This window comes from Durio zibethinus, chromosome 19 (assembly GCF_047325235.1).
Source record: "Durio zibethinus cultivar Kanyao isolate XHJ-2024 chromosome 19, ASM4732523v1, whole genome shotgun sequence".
Classification (NCBI taxonomy): Eukaryota; Viridiplantae; Streptophyta; class Magnoliopsida; order Malvales; family Malvaceae; genus Durio; species Durio zibethinus.
Window position 1 is genome coordinate 8,154,463 of NC_143180.1, and position 18,056 is coordinate 8,172,518.

At 29.2% G+C, this 18,056-nt stretch overlaps 1 non-coding gene across 1 annotated transcript; it reads right to left on the reverse strand.

Moving 5' to 3' along the window:
• Positions 1 to 1,367: 1,367 nt before the first annotated feature.
• LOC149513421 (small nucleolar RNA R71) lies at positions 1,368 to 1,474 on the reverse strand. The gene has a single exon (XR_016330546.1). It is a non-coding gene; the product is annotated as a small nucleolar RNA R71 (small nucleolar RNA).
• Between the last annotated feature and the right edge of the window lie 16,582 nt (positions 1,475 to 18,056).

Genomic DNA, 18,056 nt, shown 5'->3' on the forward strand with positions numbered 1-18,056 from the left:
AGTTTTCTAAAAATTCAATTGGTTTTCATCTGATCCATGTTCATTTTAGGAGTCAAAACAATAGCATACACTCATAGGTTCAATGTGCAAGTTAGTGATAGTTCAATCTTATCTTTGAGCTTTTGAATACTTTTTCTTTTCATTTGTATTTCAAATATATTTTTAAGCTGGTTTTTTTAGGTGAATTTGCATTTCTAAGTTTTAGATCATTTACTTGCCCTTTGAAGTTCATTTTAGTATTGTAAGTACGTTTTAGCTAGATTAGCTTTATATTTTTTGTTTTTCAAAGTTTACATGTGTAGCCGTAGTTTGCACTTTCATCACTTTATTTTCCTTTCATTATTGCTTTAATTTGATTTAACTACTATATTCTACATTTTTTTAGCATGCATTTTACCTATTGTTCTTGTTCATTCATTCATTTACTTAGTATTGCATTTTTCATGCTTTATTTGTTTTTATTTTCATAGTTGGATTTTATGTTTATTTAGTGATTTTAGCCAACTATAGAAGGGTATGGGGATAATAGGTACTTAGCCTAGGAATTTTTTTTACCTAATTTCTATAGGATGATATCTTAACCAAGATGTCACTATTAGTACTTGTACGACTTGTGCACTTGCAAATTGACCTATTCAAGTTTTTAGTACCATTGTCAGAGAATTAAGATTCAAAAGTCTTAGGTTAATATCATCCTTCACCATACTCTTCTATAGATTGGTTCACCTTTAATGTACATACACTATGCTAGTCTTCAGATTGTTTCAGTTTTAGGTGTACATAGCCTATATTCCTTTGTTGTTCACTTTCTTTAGATGTACATACTTAGGTTTTGATTTTTAGAGTTGTTCATTAGGTATAATGTTCTTATGGCCCATGTATACACTGGGTTAGGAGACTTAAGTTGATCCCTCTAGATCTCAATCTTCAAACTACTCTTAGGAGGCTTAGAAGGAAAAGACAAACCTATTCTACCATCATTATGGCCAAGTAAGAAACTAGAGCCACATAGAGACTATGTTATGGCCGATCTTAAAAAATGACACCCTAGCATTAGGAGGCTAGCCATACAAGCTAATAACTTTGAAATTAAACCTATAATCATCTAAATGATAAAATAGTTAGTGCAATTTAGTGGTCATATGAATGAGGATCGAAATGTTTATCTTTGGGACTTTTTAGAGATATGTGATACATTCAACTATAATGGTGTTACTGAAGATGCCATTAGGCTTAGATTGTTTCCATTTTTTCTTAGAGATAGAGCTAAGAGTTGGCTACCCTTGTTGCCACCAAATTTCATTACCACCTAGGATGATTTAGTTCAAAAGTTCATGGCTAAATTTTTTCCTTCAATCAAGATGGCCAAGCTTAGGAATGAGATCACAACCTTTTTTTAGTATGACTCAAAGACCTTGTATGAGGCATAGGAGAGATACAAGGAGCTCATGAGGTAGTGTCCATACCATAGACTATCGAAATGGCTAGAGATAAAATTTTTTACAATGAGTTAATACCAAATACTAGGACCATCCTAGATGATGTAATAAGAGGTGCCTTATTGAGTAATACCTCCAATAGTGTATAAGATTTGATAGAAGATATGGCCAATAATAATTGTTAATGATCAAACGATAGACAAGATCCTAGGAAAGGTTTAGAGGTGTATGAGCTTAATAAGTTTATAGCATTGTGTGTTAAGGTAAAGCCTTTAGCCAAATCCTTAGGATCTCTGAATGTTAAGGTTATATCTCTAAGCCGAGTCCTAGTCATACTAAGTTTACCTAAAGTCCTATAGCTTTGAGTGAAGTATGTAGGGTAGGTTAACCAGGGAAGGCTTATCCTATTTACCCAAAGAGTATCCATTATGTAGGACAGAACCCTAGACAATCCAATAACCTTTATACTTTGACATATAGCCCAGGTTAAAAGAATAACCCAATTCAGTTAGTCCAGTCTATTTAGGCACCATAATAACCTTAACACACTAGACTACTTAACCCTTCAGGTTTTTAGCAACTTATTTCATATCAGCAGTAACATATTCAGCAATTTACACCTTAATATCCATCTATGCCATCCTCTAAAAGGAAACCCTTGGTGGAATATCTTATAAGTTCCATGATTAAAACCCATGCTTATTTCATACAAACCTAGAATACAATGTTCCAAAACTAGACTACATGTATTAAAACCCTAAAGATATGGATAGGTCAGTTAGCTACCTTTCTTACTACCCTACCCTAAGGTAATCTACATAATGACATAAAAGTCAACCTTATGAAAGAAGGGAATGAGCATTGTAAAGCCATTAAATTTAGGAGTAAGAGATAGGTAACTAGTGGCCTAGTCCATGTAGGTTCTTAATAGATAGTAGTGAAAGAGTCCGATAAGGATGAACCTAAAAGAGATCTAGTTCAAAAGGGGAATAAAGGCAAAAAGATGGATAAGAGTGTAGTTTCTACCCAATTACCTCAAACATCTGCACATAGTGCTATATCCAATTCATCTAGCCTACTCTTTCTAGAATTAAGCCATTTAGGTTTTGCTTTCCTTTCTTTCAGAGGTTTGAAAAATAAAAAGAGGAGAAATAATTGTCTAAATTTTTAAAGGTGTTTAAAAAGTTACATATCAACATCTTTTTTGCTGATTCATTTGAGCATATGCCCACATATGCTAAATTCATGAAAGACATTATCTCTCAGAAGAGAAAACTTAAAGATTATGAGACGATTACACTTACCAATAAGTGCACATCTCTAATTTAGAAAAGGTTTCCTATAAAACTAAAAGATCTTGTTAGTTTTACCACACCATGCACTATAGGTAGTATGTCATTTAATAGAGTTTTATGTGATTTAGGTGCTAGAATCAATTTGATGCCTTGGGCCATTTTTAGGAAATTAGGTATAAAAGAGACCAAGCCCACCTCTATGACTCTACAGTTAGTCGATAGGTCACTAAAATACCCTCAAAAGATTATGCAGGATGTTTTGGTAAAGGTAGAAAAATTGATTTTGCCTGCTGATTTTGTGGTTCTAAATAGGGAACTAGATCGTGAGATTTTGATTATTCTAGGAAAACCTTTTTTAGCTATTGCTAGTCCTTTGATTAATGTGCAGAAGAGGGAATTGATATGCAGGTTCAGGATTAGAAGGTCACTTTTCATGTTTTTAAAGTTTTACTATTCCTTGATGATTATGATGAGTGCTCAAAGATAAAGGTAGCTAACAGATTAGTTGATGATATATTTTACCTGGAGCACCTTATCTCACATTTTAAAGAGTTTTTTGTAGTTGATAAGGTAAAAAACATAGATTTGAATGAGAATGATGATGAGATATTGATAGTCTCTTCTTGTAGATTTGTTCTACTCTTCAATACTAAGCCTATAGTTGATTTTGACACTCTCCCTTCCCTAGAGTGATTAAACCTTTAAATTTAGATTCACTTTTTTTAAAAAAAAAAAATTCAATTCGATTATGCTGATTATAGTCCTTCTAGGAAGGGGGTGATGGGTTAGTGGTTATTGATGAGATATCCTTTTTGACCAATTCATCGATCTTTGGGAAATTTTAATTTAATCATATCTCTTAATCCTTTTATGAGAAAAAATATGAATTTGATACACGAAAGATATGATATTGTTAATGTTGAGGATAAACCGATTCACTTGATTTCAGAACTAAAACCCATTTAATGTAGTCCTTTTAGGTGTGAAGTTGAAGATTTTGTTAGAAAACTCATTGTAACTCATACTTGCCCACATGATTCACCATTAAACCCCATTTTTTATGAGATGGTTAAAAGAAAGGTCATTAAATGGTTAGATTTAGGAAATAAGTTTGAAGTGATCATTATGAACCTATAGGGTTAAGCTTATTTTGCATAGTCTATCTTTTGACTTTAAATAAAGTGTTCCTTGGGAAGTAACCCAAGCTTTACATTTCATGTTTTGATCATTTGCTTATTTTGTTATTTTCATATATTGCTTATCTTTTCTTTGTACAAATTGATGTAGTTTTTTTTGTGTAATGGTTTTCTTTATTTTGTAGGTTGAATAAGAGCTTAAAGTGAGAATTCATGGAAGATTCAGCCACCATGTCTCCATATTGATAGAGGAGTTTCTTTGTTCCTCTATTTTGTGCTTTATTTCTTAATGCTTATACATTAAAGGTAATGTATTGTTTAAGTTTGGGGGTATAGGAAAACTACTCAAAATTTTTGCAAATTTTTAGAAATCTCCTTGAGTTTTGCCTTGAAATTGAACTTGACATGGTAGCTTGAATCATTAGTATGCTTTCTTTAATTAGTTCTTCATAAAGCTAACGATAGGTAGTGATTGGGAATGAATATAGTTTTAGGAGAAGATTGAATATGTGTGAAATATGAAATGATGCTTAAGTTTAGTGAATTTTTTAGTAAGGGTTTTTATTTGTGAGTTGATACTTTAATCATTGAATTACATTTTTATCTAGTACATGATTATGTGAGCATGAGATTTTTTTTCATTAGTCTTTAAAGTTGTGTTTCATATTTTAAAATATGTTTTAATCATTTCTCGAGGTGAAATCTTAGAAAACATATGATTAGGGAAATGATATAAGCCACATTTGGATCGTTTGAGCCTTTTGAGCCAACCTTAATACAATTCTTTGATAGTCACATCATTTTAGCCTTATAATATCCTTATCTTTGTTTTGAAATCACATTACAAGCTCATAGCCTTGATTTGCTTATTTTCTATATTTTTGGTCCCTTGCCCTATATGCATTTAAGACATTCATACACCATTTGTGAGTTATAAATTATTAAGAAAAAAGAATGAAGCTTGGAAAAAGAATGGGAAAATATAAAAATACAAAAAAAAAGGTCAAGCTAGCTTGCAAAAGAAAAAAAAAAAAAAAGAAAAAGCAAAAACAATAAAATGGTGAAAAAGCAAAGAAAAAAAGAAAATGAAGAAAAATGGGCAAAATCATAGTTTTAGAGGGTGAATCTTTAGTTAAGATTACATTTCTTTACTTTCGAAGCTCAATGATGGATGATCCTAGACATGTGATGCATTGTCGGGGTAATTAAGCCAAAATGACTTTTCTCATACCTTGACCTTAGCTAGACATTACAAGCTTATGAAAGTTCTAAATGATCTTTGGTCATATGGTCATTTACATTAGTGGAGAGAGATGTAATAAGCAAACATATGAAACTTAAGCACACTTTATTGATCTTTGTTCTTGAAGTTTTATGTTTTGCATAACATTATTAGATTTCATGCAAGGATGTGTGAGATTGCTTGCTTGTGGTACCATAGTTAGGAATGATCTTAACTTAGGTGAATTCTTATATATTAGCACTTGTTTATGATTATGCTTTAGTTATATCCATTATTCAATCCATACAGTTGTCATGTTGTATGAGGCATTGAGAGTTTATGATGATTCTTTCTTAATTTTGTTTTGCTTGAGGATAAGTAAAAACTTAAGTCTAGGGGTTTGATTGCACTAAAATTTTAGTATTTTCATGCACATTTTTAGTGCAATTTTCCTTATATTCTAGTTTGCTCCTTGTAAATTTCAGCAAAAATACTCCTAAATACACATTTTTCTCATATGTAGGTAAAAATAGAGAAAATGAGGAATTTTGGTCAAATTGGATATATTTTGGAGGATTTTTTATATAAATTGAGAAAATGGCCTAAACTAATATCATTGAGTTACATTGCTTATTGAGAGAGTTTTTTTATTTCTTCTTCTATACCTTTTTTTGTTTATTACTAGAATTTTTCTAGTGATTTTAATGATAAATTTGTTCATTGAATAACTTGAATTCTTGGCAAAAAAATAAAGAAAGTTGAAGCAAAATTAGGTGCTTAAGGAAGCAAAGCTTGGGGTGTGCATAGTGCATGTGCAAGTGAAGTTGGTGCCATCCTTTGATGATTTGAAGAAGACTTCTAAGGGTAATGACATGGTATTATGGAGAGCTCTTATTGGTTAGAATTTGAACTTTTTAAAGTGATAAAACACATGAAAGGAAGGTTTGCAACCAAAGAAGGAACAAAAAAACATAATCGGCCATGCACAAGGATAAAGGAAGAAACAAAGAATTCTCTAAAAGGCCTACCATTTTCAGATATTTTAGAGAGATTTTTTGAAGCTCAATTCACTACTTACCTGTATAAATAGGAAGGGAGAGAATTTAGCTTAGGATTTTAGTTTTTTGTTCTTTAGTTTCTGCATTTTCCTTTATTGCATTTTATTTTTTTACTTACCAAATAGCTCTTGATTTTTGTGTTTCTGTATTGATTTTTATTGTAATTTTATATTTTTTGAAGTATTTTTTAGTGTTCTTTATGATTTTGGCAATGCAATTCACAAATTTTATTGATTTCTAGCTCAGTTTTCAGGTTTTCTCATTGATCTCAATTTTATTTTTACATTTGTGTACTTGACTAGCTACAATGTTTTCTTCAAAACTTAATGATTTTGTACTTGTTTTGGCTCCAATTTTTTTTTCACAATTTTTTAGTTCATTAGCTTTAACATAGTAGAAAATCAGATCAAATCCATTCCCAATCAATACAGTTAATTATTGCAATTTACAATTGAAATTTGGAAGAGGTGCAATCCAATTCATGTGATCTAGGTTGAGTGTGATTCTTCTCTCCTCTTGGAAAATGGTTTGCTTCTTTCAACCTTTGATCTCTTATGTTTACTTGTTATCATGCTTATTTTCATTTTATAGCAATTTATTTCATGTTTTTTATGGCAGTTTGGATGATTTTTATTGAAGTTGTTTTGTTTGCCTCTGTTTTGCATAAATCTTAAGATGCTAGTTTGTTGAGTTGGATTTGTTTCATTTTATTCCAAGTTCTTTATTTTATTTTGAAGTAATCTTTTTAGTATAAAACTCTAGATCTTTTTTTTTTTTTTTGCTAACTTAGTGAATTACAGTTGCATTTGCATATTCGATTCAAATTTCTTGCTTTTTTGAAGTTTTTTTTCATGTTTTCTGTTACTAGTTTAATCTTCATTTAGTATATTAAACACACTTTCAAAATGCAATGCAAATTCAATTCAATTTGTTCATTTTAGCTCTTCAAACCGTGAGCCAAAGTGCATTTCTAGATTTGGTAGTTTGCAGTTTTTAACTTTTGCTTCCATTTTTTTGTACAATTTTCTTCACTTTTGCTTTTCAATCTAATTCTTCATGATGTTCTTTGTTAGTTTTCTAAAAAATCAATTGGGTTTCATTTGATCCATGTTCATTTTAAAAGTCAAACTAGTAACATACATTAATAGGTTCAATTTGCAAGTTAGTGATAGTTCAACCTGATCTTCAAGGTTTTGAATATTTTTGCTTTTTATTTGCATTTCAAATATGTTTTTATACTAGTTTTCTAGGTGAATTTGCATTTCTAAGTTTTAGATCATTTACCTTACTTGCCATTTGAAGTTCATTTTAGTATTTTAAGTATGTTTTAGTTAAATTAGCCTTGCATTTTTGGTTTTTCATAGTTTACATGTTTAGTTGTAATTTGCATTTTCATCACTTTATTTTCCATTCATGATTGCTTTACTTTGATTTAGTTACTGTATTTTACATTTTTTAGATGTATTTTTCCTATTGTTCTTGTTCATTCTTCATTTACTTAGTATTATATTTTTCATGTTTTATTTGATTTTATTTGATTTTATTTTCATAGTTGGAATTTATGTTTATTTGGTGATTTGAGCCAACTATAGAAGCGTTTGGAGATAATAGGTACTTCACCTAAGAATTTCTTTACCTAATCTCTGTGAGATGATATCTTGACCTAGAAGTCACTATTATTACTTGTACAACCTATGCACTTGCAGATTGACCTAATTAGCTAGTGCATTACATAAGGCTTTTGTTAGTATCTGACAAGAAATAATGTAACTCAAACTATACTAAAATTCTTACTTGTTTTGTTTGTGATTCTTCAATTGAAAATGCAAAAGAAAGACTTTTTTTTTCTTGGCTATAACAAATCAAAAGTAGAATTAAAGACTATTTAGATTGTTTCATAAGTAAACTAAAAAAGAAAATTCATTCACTTAAAAATAACAAATAAGTTAACAAATAACACCCAAATCATACAAAATACTAATCCATGTCACAAAGATATCCAATACCCTATTTTTATTAACATTTCATATAACTATTATATTATCATTGTAACTCTTATAGTCAAGTTTTTGAAAGAAACATAAATTTCATGTTATCACCTTTTAACATCTATGAGAACCTTTTCACTTAGGACATGTATATCTAACAACACCACTTATCATTAAGCACCAAAACGCATCCATGGATGCTTATCAAATGCATAAAACATTCTATTTCATGTAAACATTCCACTTTAGCTTACATAAACATTTGGATCTAAAAGTTATAACAAATTATTTGAACCATTTATTCCTATTCCTTAGGGACATTTGGTTATTTGAAATTTTTAACATTTATCATTTATGATTAAAAAATTTTATGTTTTTCAATACAGTTTTAATATTATAGATTTTATTCAGGATTTTTTATTAAAAAATTAGAGATTAAAGATTTTTCATAAAATTTCACTCATGATCCATAAAGCTTACTATCCGAATCTACCATTAATTAAAGTGAAGTGAGCCAAACTAGTGAATCATTACACCAAAATCATCAAAATAAACACTCAAAAGCATAAAAAATAAAAATAAAATACATTTTTTATTCACTATTCTAACATCATTTGTTTTGATGTAAATCTTTTTTAAATATGAAATACTAATCCATAGCCTTCTTTGTTTTGTATTTTTAATTGAGAGAAGGAAGATAATCAACCAAAGTAATTTTTTTTGGAGATTTAGATAACTAATAGCCAAAAAAAAAAAGTACGATAGTATTTTCAAAACCCTTGTTAAGAGTTTCAAACTAGAATTTTTCTTCAAAGACCTTTTATCTCTCATTTCGTATCTCAAATAAGAATCTAGATACACAAATTCATTACTTTTGAAACAAAAAAAAAAGCCAAAGATTAACATAAACAATCAAATAATTTCTAGAAAGCGAATTTTGAATACAAGCATTGGCTTTTAATCCATAAACGTTAGTTAAATCTATTTCATATGCCTTTTGGAGAGTGAGTTTCGAATATTGTTAGCATAAACTTCAGATGAAACACATAGATTAACACTAAAAATATTGTTAGTGTAAAAGAGAAGAGAGGAAAGGAATGCAAAAGAAGGTGAAACAGTTTTTGAGAGGAGAATTAAAGAAATTGTTAGCATGGATTTTGGAAGGAGTGTGAAAAAACCTAATAAAAAATCATTCTTTCCTTTAAATAGTGTAGTTTAGGGGAAATCATTGAAATTCTTTCTTGTATAAAAATTACATTAAATGGTATAGTATGGATTAAGGTTTAAGTTTCAAAATTCTCTTTTAAAGTTCATTCTTTACTTTAAAAAATTACTTTTAACAAAAATTTTACCTTAGATAGGCTAAACAAAATGTGTATTTTAAAATTTTTATTATATGTAATATTTAATCTATATTCTTCAAATAGAAATTTTTTCATATATGTGTACATACTTAAAATACATTGTACTTAATAAAAAATAAAAATTATATTCTTAAATAGATATATATAGTCTAAGTCAAATAGTCACTTATAAATTATACATCAATTTGAATTTATTTGTGGCAAATAAATAACTTCATAAAATCAGTTAAAAGTTTATAACATTCATGTTATCATTATATAACACCATACATTTATGTAATGAATTACAATGTCATTAACAATTAATTAAAATGCTCCATTTGTGACAAAAATTTATAATATCATCTAAAATTTATCAGACAAAATACATCAAAGATAAAATTTTATATTTGTGACAAAATTCTAACTTTACCTAAAATTCGAAACACTACAAAAAATTTTCCCACCATCCATATTTGATGGTAAAATTTAGCAACGACTTTTTAATGATGCACCATGTGATAATTTTATATATCGTCATATAAAATATTAAAATAATATAAAAATGTGATGATTTATATTATTTGTCAATTTTTTACATAATTAAATATTATGTGTCATTTAAAAAATTATCATAAATTGTCAAATTTATTGTAATGATGGTTTAGGTTTTTTCCTTTTTCTTTGCCTCAACCGTATCAACCACCTATTTGACATCTATAGGTGTGACAGTAAGAGCATTCCTAATGTACTTAACGTCTATACCTTTTGTCCACTAGAAGAAGAACCCTCTAGTAGGCAATTAAGGTTTTTTTTTTTTTAAAATTTTACCCATAGTAAAGTGAACTGTCATAGACAATTATCCTTTTAAAAGTGGCGCACAATTAAAAATAAGTCTAAGGTATTCAGCTGCCTTTCGCTAGGCAACTTATATATTATATATGAAAAAAAAATCAAAATACCCTTTTTTAATAAACTAACATTTAGGGCCAGCTTCGCCCAATTTTTTTTTATTATTTTTTTTATGTTGTGTTGGGTAATTGTAATGCTAAGTAGATAATGTAATTGTTAAATAAAGAAATTATATAATTTTTAGTTGGTTAATGCTTTAAATGTAAAGAGTAATTAATCTATTGAGAAAGATACATGTTTAGGTTATATAAGTGCATAAAAGTTCTTATAAAATGGATTAGTTAAAAAGAAATAAAACATACAACATAGAATCTAAATAGGGTTTTAAGTGAAGAAAAAGCAAAATATTTGTACAAAGAAATATTTTAAGAAGGGTTCTAAATGAAAAATGATGTAGTTTGAGAGGAAGAAAGCTAAGAGTTAAATAAAATTACATAAGGCATTCATTCTTTGTTTGGTGATAACTCAGAAGCAATACTTTTTGAATGCATTACAGTAAACAGATATGTTTTATGAGACTAGTAAATAAAAGAGATTAATTTGATTTCTATAAGCTTCTTACAATTCAATTATGAAGATAAAAATAGTATAAAATATTTTCAGAATTAATGCCTTGATAGACATTTGGGGCCATCATTGGTTGCTCTAAACTTGGAGCATATTAAGTCCCATTATATTGATGAGCAACTAGATCCATTGTTTGAATTAGCTGTGGCCCCACCATCAAAGGTTGTGGATTAACCATGGCAGGGTTAAAAATTGTGTAATCTCTACTCCTATCATTGTTGACCTGTAATGCATAGACAAATCATATTAGATTGGGTTTCTTTATCTTTAAATGTAAGTTGTAATCTTGAGAGCACTCAAAATCAACAATGTAATTCAATCAAAGTAATGTAACATAATAGGATTCTAAAGAAGACTACAGAGCTGAAACACTCCAAATAACTTCCCCACAGCCTTTCCCTTTCCTCTCCTCGCACCTTTTAGAAAAAGTGCTAAGAAAATGCGTGGCCAACAATTTTGCTACCAAGCTAAACTATTGCATCAAAACAAACCATTTAAATAACAATCAATGAATTGTATCATCCAAATACCTTTATACTAAGATTAGTGCGGTGTGACTATAAGATAGGAAGCTTGCAAAATCCTTCATCATATATACAGTGCCCTTCCAAGGCCTCTTTGGCAACAACACACTTGGGGCCACCAAAACCAAAAGATTCAAAACACGTCCCTTCAAAAAAATATTTTCAAATATTAGACAAAGAAAGGAAGATAAAAACTGAAGGAAAAATAATGAAATACATAAATGCAATAATACCTATTTAAATGATTGGTTGAACTTGGAACCCTATTATAAACATTGAAATGTTCTACCTCTTCCAAAGAAGTTGTGATAAATCACAGTCACCTACACAAACTAGAGAAAGAAGCCATTTCAAATATAACATAACTATTGTTATAGATATTTATAAATATAAAGATTGATATATTAGATGAACATTATCAACATAAGGTATTACAGCCAATGTTGAATTTTGAGTACATGCAGAAGAACTTGCAAAACCATCCAACTACAATCCAAGCTTTCTTTTCTTTGACATATAAACAATTGAATCTTTATAAACAATAGACGTGGTTGTTTTAACTTTAATGGTTTGTAATTCTTCACCAACATCAATGCAAGAATAGAGTAATACATGAGATTGATATATATTTCCTCCATTGGTAACGACAGACCTCATTCGTATTTATATGACTAATAAAGCAGTTAAAATCAAAGACTAAAGTTGAAGACCTTGTTCTGCTACTATCACCAATAAATGAACTATCTCAAACTCCATTAATATTAACAAAATTAATCTCACCATACTCTTTTGTATCACCTACACATTGAATTGAATTACTAACAAAACCTGAAGATCCACTAGTTCAAATTTCAAAAATATGCCTATCATGTTCAAATCCATCAACAATAAGCAAAGAAGAACTACTCGCACGAATATTATGTTGCCTCCTCAACCTTGCAGACTGTAACCTTTTTAATCTTTTAATTCTATTCTCCCTTCTACTACAAACAGAATCCATAACTAAATACTCTATGTAAACACATACAATCTTTACTAATATAAGTAGAAAATGATAGAAACTAACACAAACAAAAACAGGGGAAAAGAACAAAATAAAAAATAAACAAACACAATTTCAAACAACATTTATAATCAATTAATACATATGAAAAAGGAAAAATAAAATAAAATGCTACACAACCAAAAATAAATAAATAACTCACATTTAAGAAAACAATAAAAAAGCAGTATAACTTAAAAGTTACCTCAAACTTAAAGAAGGGAATAAACGGAACAAAATCTACAAAAAAAGGAAGAAAAATATTTCTAATTAATAATAAAGGGAAAAATGAAACAATAAAGTACATACATATTGACAATAGAAATAAAAAAATAAAACTAATTTCGTACGTCTGACCTATACAAATATAAATAAATAGATTGATTAATAAATGTCATAGTTTAATCATTACAATTGGTACATGTGGCAACCCCAAAAAAAAACCTATGCAAATATATATTAAAAGAAAAAATTGTTGGAAATCTAGGTAGGAATAGGATTTGGGATAGTTTTTATGACATAAAAACAATAAAAAAGATTTGCAAAATGGAGGACATTGAATTGTATGTACAATAATTTTAAATTTTTTACTTCTATCTCTTTTTATTTTTATTGTTCATAATACATATTGATTAACTCAGAATTAAAGTATATCTTTATAAGCATAACTACCTGTAGAAGAATATCTTTACAATTTAAAGTGTACGAAACTAAAAATTATGAGAACATTATCATTAACAAAATAACTTTAATTAGAATGAAACAATGATCCTATATAACCTTAGGTAACTTGTTGGCTATAATAAAAAAATATATCCTATCACCTTTGGACAATCATAATTGAAAACTAAACTGTAATTCTATTAGTTATATTGGTAAAAACCTGAAACCTACAATTTATTATCATCAAAACAAAGAAACTTTACCAACATCCATAATCCTAGAACCACGTCTTTCTTTTTCCTTTTTTTATTTCGATATTTACAAAAAATAAAGGCTTATGCGTTAAAACACTAGTATGAATAAAACAAATGATAAACTATCTTATATAAGAATGGTAAAGGTAAAAACAAAAAAAAAATGACAATTTCTTAGTGCAAAATGACTAATAATTTGAAAGATCTCTCTTACTCAAAATTAATATAACCATTCCTCCTTTCAACATCATCATATAATAATGGTACTATTGCAAGAAATTATCAATTCTCCTATGTTCTAATCAAGTAATCTCAAAATGGGATGCCACTTTCTTTGCAAATTATCTATTAGATCAAGTTATCTCACAATGGACTGGCAAATTCATTACCATATTATCTAACTAAAAAACTATAAAAAAAAATTCACATTTCATCTCACAAATATCATAAAACAACAAACACAGAATGCTAATGTTTCCAACAGCAATGAAAAACATTATGCAAAACCTCTAATAGAATTTTAGAACAAGCTCCATTCTCTCATTAGAGAATGTTACATCCATAACAACATGTTTCCATATTCAACACATCTATTCTAGTCTTAAGTATTAACTTTATATTTGTAATTTTCTGAAAAAACAATCATGTTCAACCCAAATTATACCTAGATTACATGCATACATCCATAAGGAACTTAATGCAACATGGGCATATTTCATTAAGAGCAATCAGAAAAGAAAAAAAAGAAACATTGTCCTTGATTGTATGAATGTTTTGTAAATCCAGAGAAGAGGAATTGCAACTTAAACAATAGCCTTCAATTCTATTTTCTAGTCTCAAATTCTTGCAATTCTATAATTGATAGGCATAAATCCTGTAAATCCATGAAATATTAATTTATTACTCATAATTATTTCAATCTATATCTGTACACTAATTCTATGAATACAACACCTTTCTTAAACCATCTTCAACTTTTTAAACTTAATTCTTTAATTATAAACAATTATTCTCCATTAACTATATGCATAAATCACATTACAAAAAGGACAATAAACCAATCATTTTAAGTACACCCATAATGTTCAACAACATCACATAATAAAAACATATCAAACCTATAGACAACAAATTTTATCTAGGACATTTTTCAAAATGGGTGGAGGTTCAAAGGCAATTCTAAAAATTCAATATCTAATTGAAATCAATGTAGTTTAAAGTTAAATTTGAGATTTTTTTGAAACACTAAAGTTTTTATTATACGCTTAGAAGCATAAAATTACCAAAATACCCCTTTTATGGGTATTTTCATAATTTAATCTTTTCGAGTCCCAAATTTTGTGAAACTTTTTAGATCTTAATTTCATAATATTTCATGATTTTTGGGGCATTTAAATCATAGCAATAACCTAAAATGTGTGAAATTATCGAAATACCCTTCTAAGGGTATTTTCTGAATTTGGCTTTTTCGAGCCTGAATTTTTGTAAAAATTTTTTTATTTTAATTTTATAATATTTTCAAAATTTTTTATAAGGTTGAAACCACAGCAATACCCTACGATGTAAGAAATTACCAAAATACTCTTATAAGGGTTTTTTCTAATTTGACCCTTCCGAGCTTAAATTTTATGAAACTTTTTAAATTTTAATTTTATAATATTTCATAATTTTTAGTGCATCTAAAATAACAGAGTACCCAGGAATGTGTAAAATTACCAAAATACCCCTATATAGGTATTTTCGTAATTTTGCTTTTCTGAGCTCGAAATTTCATGAAACTTTTCAGATCTCAACTTCATAAAAATTTATGAATTTCTATGCTTGAAAATCCCAAAAACGACCATGAGAACATTGATTTCTAAAAGAATGACTATAAATATCAAAACTTTACATTAAGGGGCAAAATGGTCTTTTCAATAGGTTTGAAGGGTGTAAAAATTTAATCTTTGCAGTATTATGGATCCTTTGCTAGCTTTTAATCCAAGGGCCAAAGTTGGCTCCTTGGAAATAAGAAAAGAAGGAACTTTGGCCATTGGATGAGATTTCATCTAAGGGCCCTCGTTGAGCAAGATTGAAGTCTTGCATTTCTTGGAGGGGTTCTGTCAATTGAATAAGAGGGGAGAAAAAGCTGCTGAAAAAAGAGGAGAGGGGGTAGGAGGAGAAAGCATCTGAAAAAAAAAAGAGCAGGAAAGCTAAAAACAAAAAATTAAAAAGGTGAGACAGTCAATACCAAGGCTGAGTTTTGCTAACTATATCATGTGTTTTACCCTATTTCTGCTCTTGTCATGATATTTTTTGCAAGTGTTCTTATTTATTTCTTTCATGCTTTGGTGTTTGGTGTGTTTGTTGACAAAATTTCAAGCCTTACTTGTTTTATGTTTCTGTTTCATTTTTCTTTGAAGCTGGTTGGAACACCATTGCTTTTTTGGTGATGTCGAATAGCTGCTGTTTCTCCTTCTGACAGTAGCTGTTCAATCATGCCATAAACTTTTCCACCCTCTTTTCACCCGTTATAACCAACCTTTAGTTGGCCTAAGCTAAAGCAAACCGTGCTGCCTAACTCCCTATAGGCAATCACGGTTTGGATGCTTTTTTTTACTCAGCTAACATGAAAAGAAAGCTTTAACAAAAATGTTTTTCGAAGTAGGGAGATAGGTTGTGGGAGGAGGAAGAAAGGGTTCAAAAGTTTAAGCTTTCTTTTCCAATTCTTTATTTCACATGTTAAGGTCTTGTACAAGTTATAAAGCTTCAAGCTTTATGTTTCCTGCTGGTTTTTTTCTTTGGCGTGGGATTCCATTTTCTTGGTTCTTTATAGAAAATGGAAAGTTGAAAATAGACCATCTATAGAGCAAGTTTTATGTGAACTAGTTGTTCTCTTTTTATTTTTGTTTTGCTTGGCTTTCTTTGTATCACTTTGCTTGCTTAAGCAGTGCATGAACAATAAATCTGGTTGTAGGAAAACATAAAGAATGAAAGCTAAAAATAGGCCATAGGTAATGCATGCCTCACGTAAACTAGTTGTCCCCTCCTTATTTTTGTTTGGCTTAACTTTCTTTGTATGACTTTGCTTACTTAACCAATGCATGAACAATAAATTCTGGATGTAGGAAAACATAAGGAATGAAAGCTGAAAATAGGCCATAGGTAGTGCATGCTTCCCGTGAACTATGTTATTCCACCTTTATGTTTGTTTTGTTTAGGGGTGTAATCAAGCCGAGTTGAGTCGAATAGTGAACAACTCGAGCTTGAGCTCGACTCACAACTCGGGGCTTGATACTCGACTCGAGCTCGATCAAGTTTTATTTTTTAAGCTCAAGCTCAATTCATGATCGAATTCAAGCTACTCGAGCTCGCTCGATTAAGCTCGATTAATATGTAAAAAAAAAAGCTCGATTCGTATACTCGACAAGCGTTCGATTATTCATGCTTGAACTCAAACTTGAACTCGAACTCAAAATATTTTATTAATTAAAATAATTAAAATATATTTAAATATAAAAGCTCGATTAGGCTCACGAGCTACTTGAGTCGAATATAAGAATACTCGAATTCGGCTCGATCGATAAGTCAAGCTACTCGAGCTTGAGCTTGACTCGATAATAATCGAACCGAATTCAAGTTTTCTTCGAATCGAGCCCGAGTAGCTTGCAAGTACTAATGTATCATTTACACCCATAATTTTACTTGGCCATTTTTGCATGCTATTGTCTATCCATTCAACACATGAATCTTTTATAGATGTAGGCTAGCTTTGAATGGAAGGTAGAAAGCAAAAGGTGCAGAAAGTGGCAAGTTTTCTGTAAAAAATAATGGGTTATGGGTTTCATGATTTTTAGATTGAAAAATAAAAAATTTGTTAAAATAAAGAAACCATAAATAGGACAAAACTAGAACTTTGATTGAGATGGGTAGGGACTACATGATTGGCTTGATTTTATTTGATTGAAGAATAAAAGAAATGTTAAAAAACGGGAGGCCATACCATTCACATTCAAGCTTTTAGGCTAGGTTCTAGTTTTTTTTTCTAGTTAAAATTCTTAAATGAATAAAATTTCATAGAGAATATAAGGCTTAAAATTTGATTCTAAAAAATTGACCTAATTATCCTAAATAATATAATTTGAGCCTATTTATCCTTTTCTTTTAGAACCTCGAACTTTGGTCTACATTACATACCTTGAAAAGTCCATTCTGATCGAATGCGGACACTTGAATTGAAAGGTTATGGCCTTGAAGATTTTACCAAGTTCTTCATTATTATATAAAAAAAAAAAAAGAGCTCTAAAGTGAAAACCCAAAAATGGCAGTTTAGAGCTATAACCACTCTCGAGACCTCAAAAGAATTTTAGAGTTTGAAAGTTCTATCCAAAATAAAAAGTCACAATGCAAAATCCTTTAAAGGATCAATACCTATTAAAGACTTTACATTTCACCAAAGTGTGAAAATAAAAAATAAAAAAACCAACCATTTTCTCTTCCTAAATTTTCCTCAAAAAATATTGATTAGCTTTGATGCATATTGAAGTATCATGTTTTCAATAAAAGAAAAGTGTTTTGAAAAAATTATCTCTTTTATGAGACCAAGAGAAATCCTTACAACCTTCATTGAACCT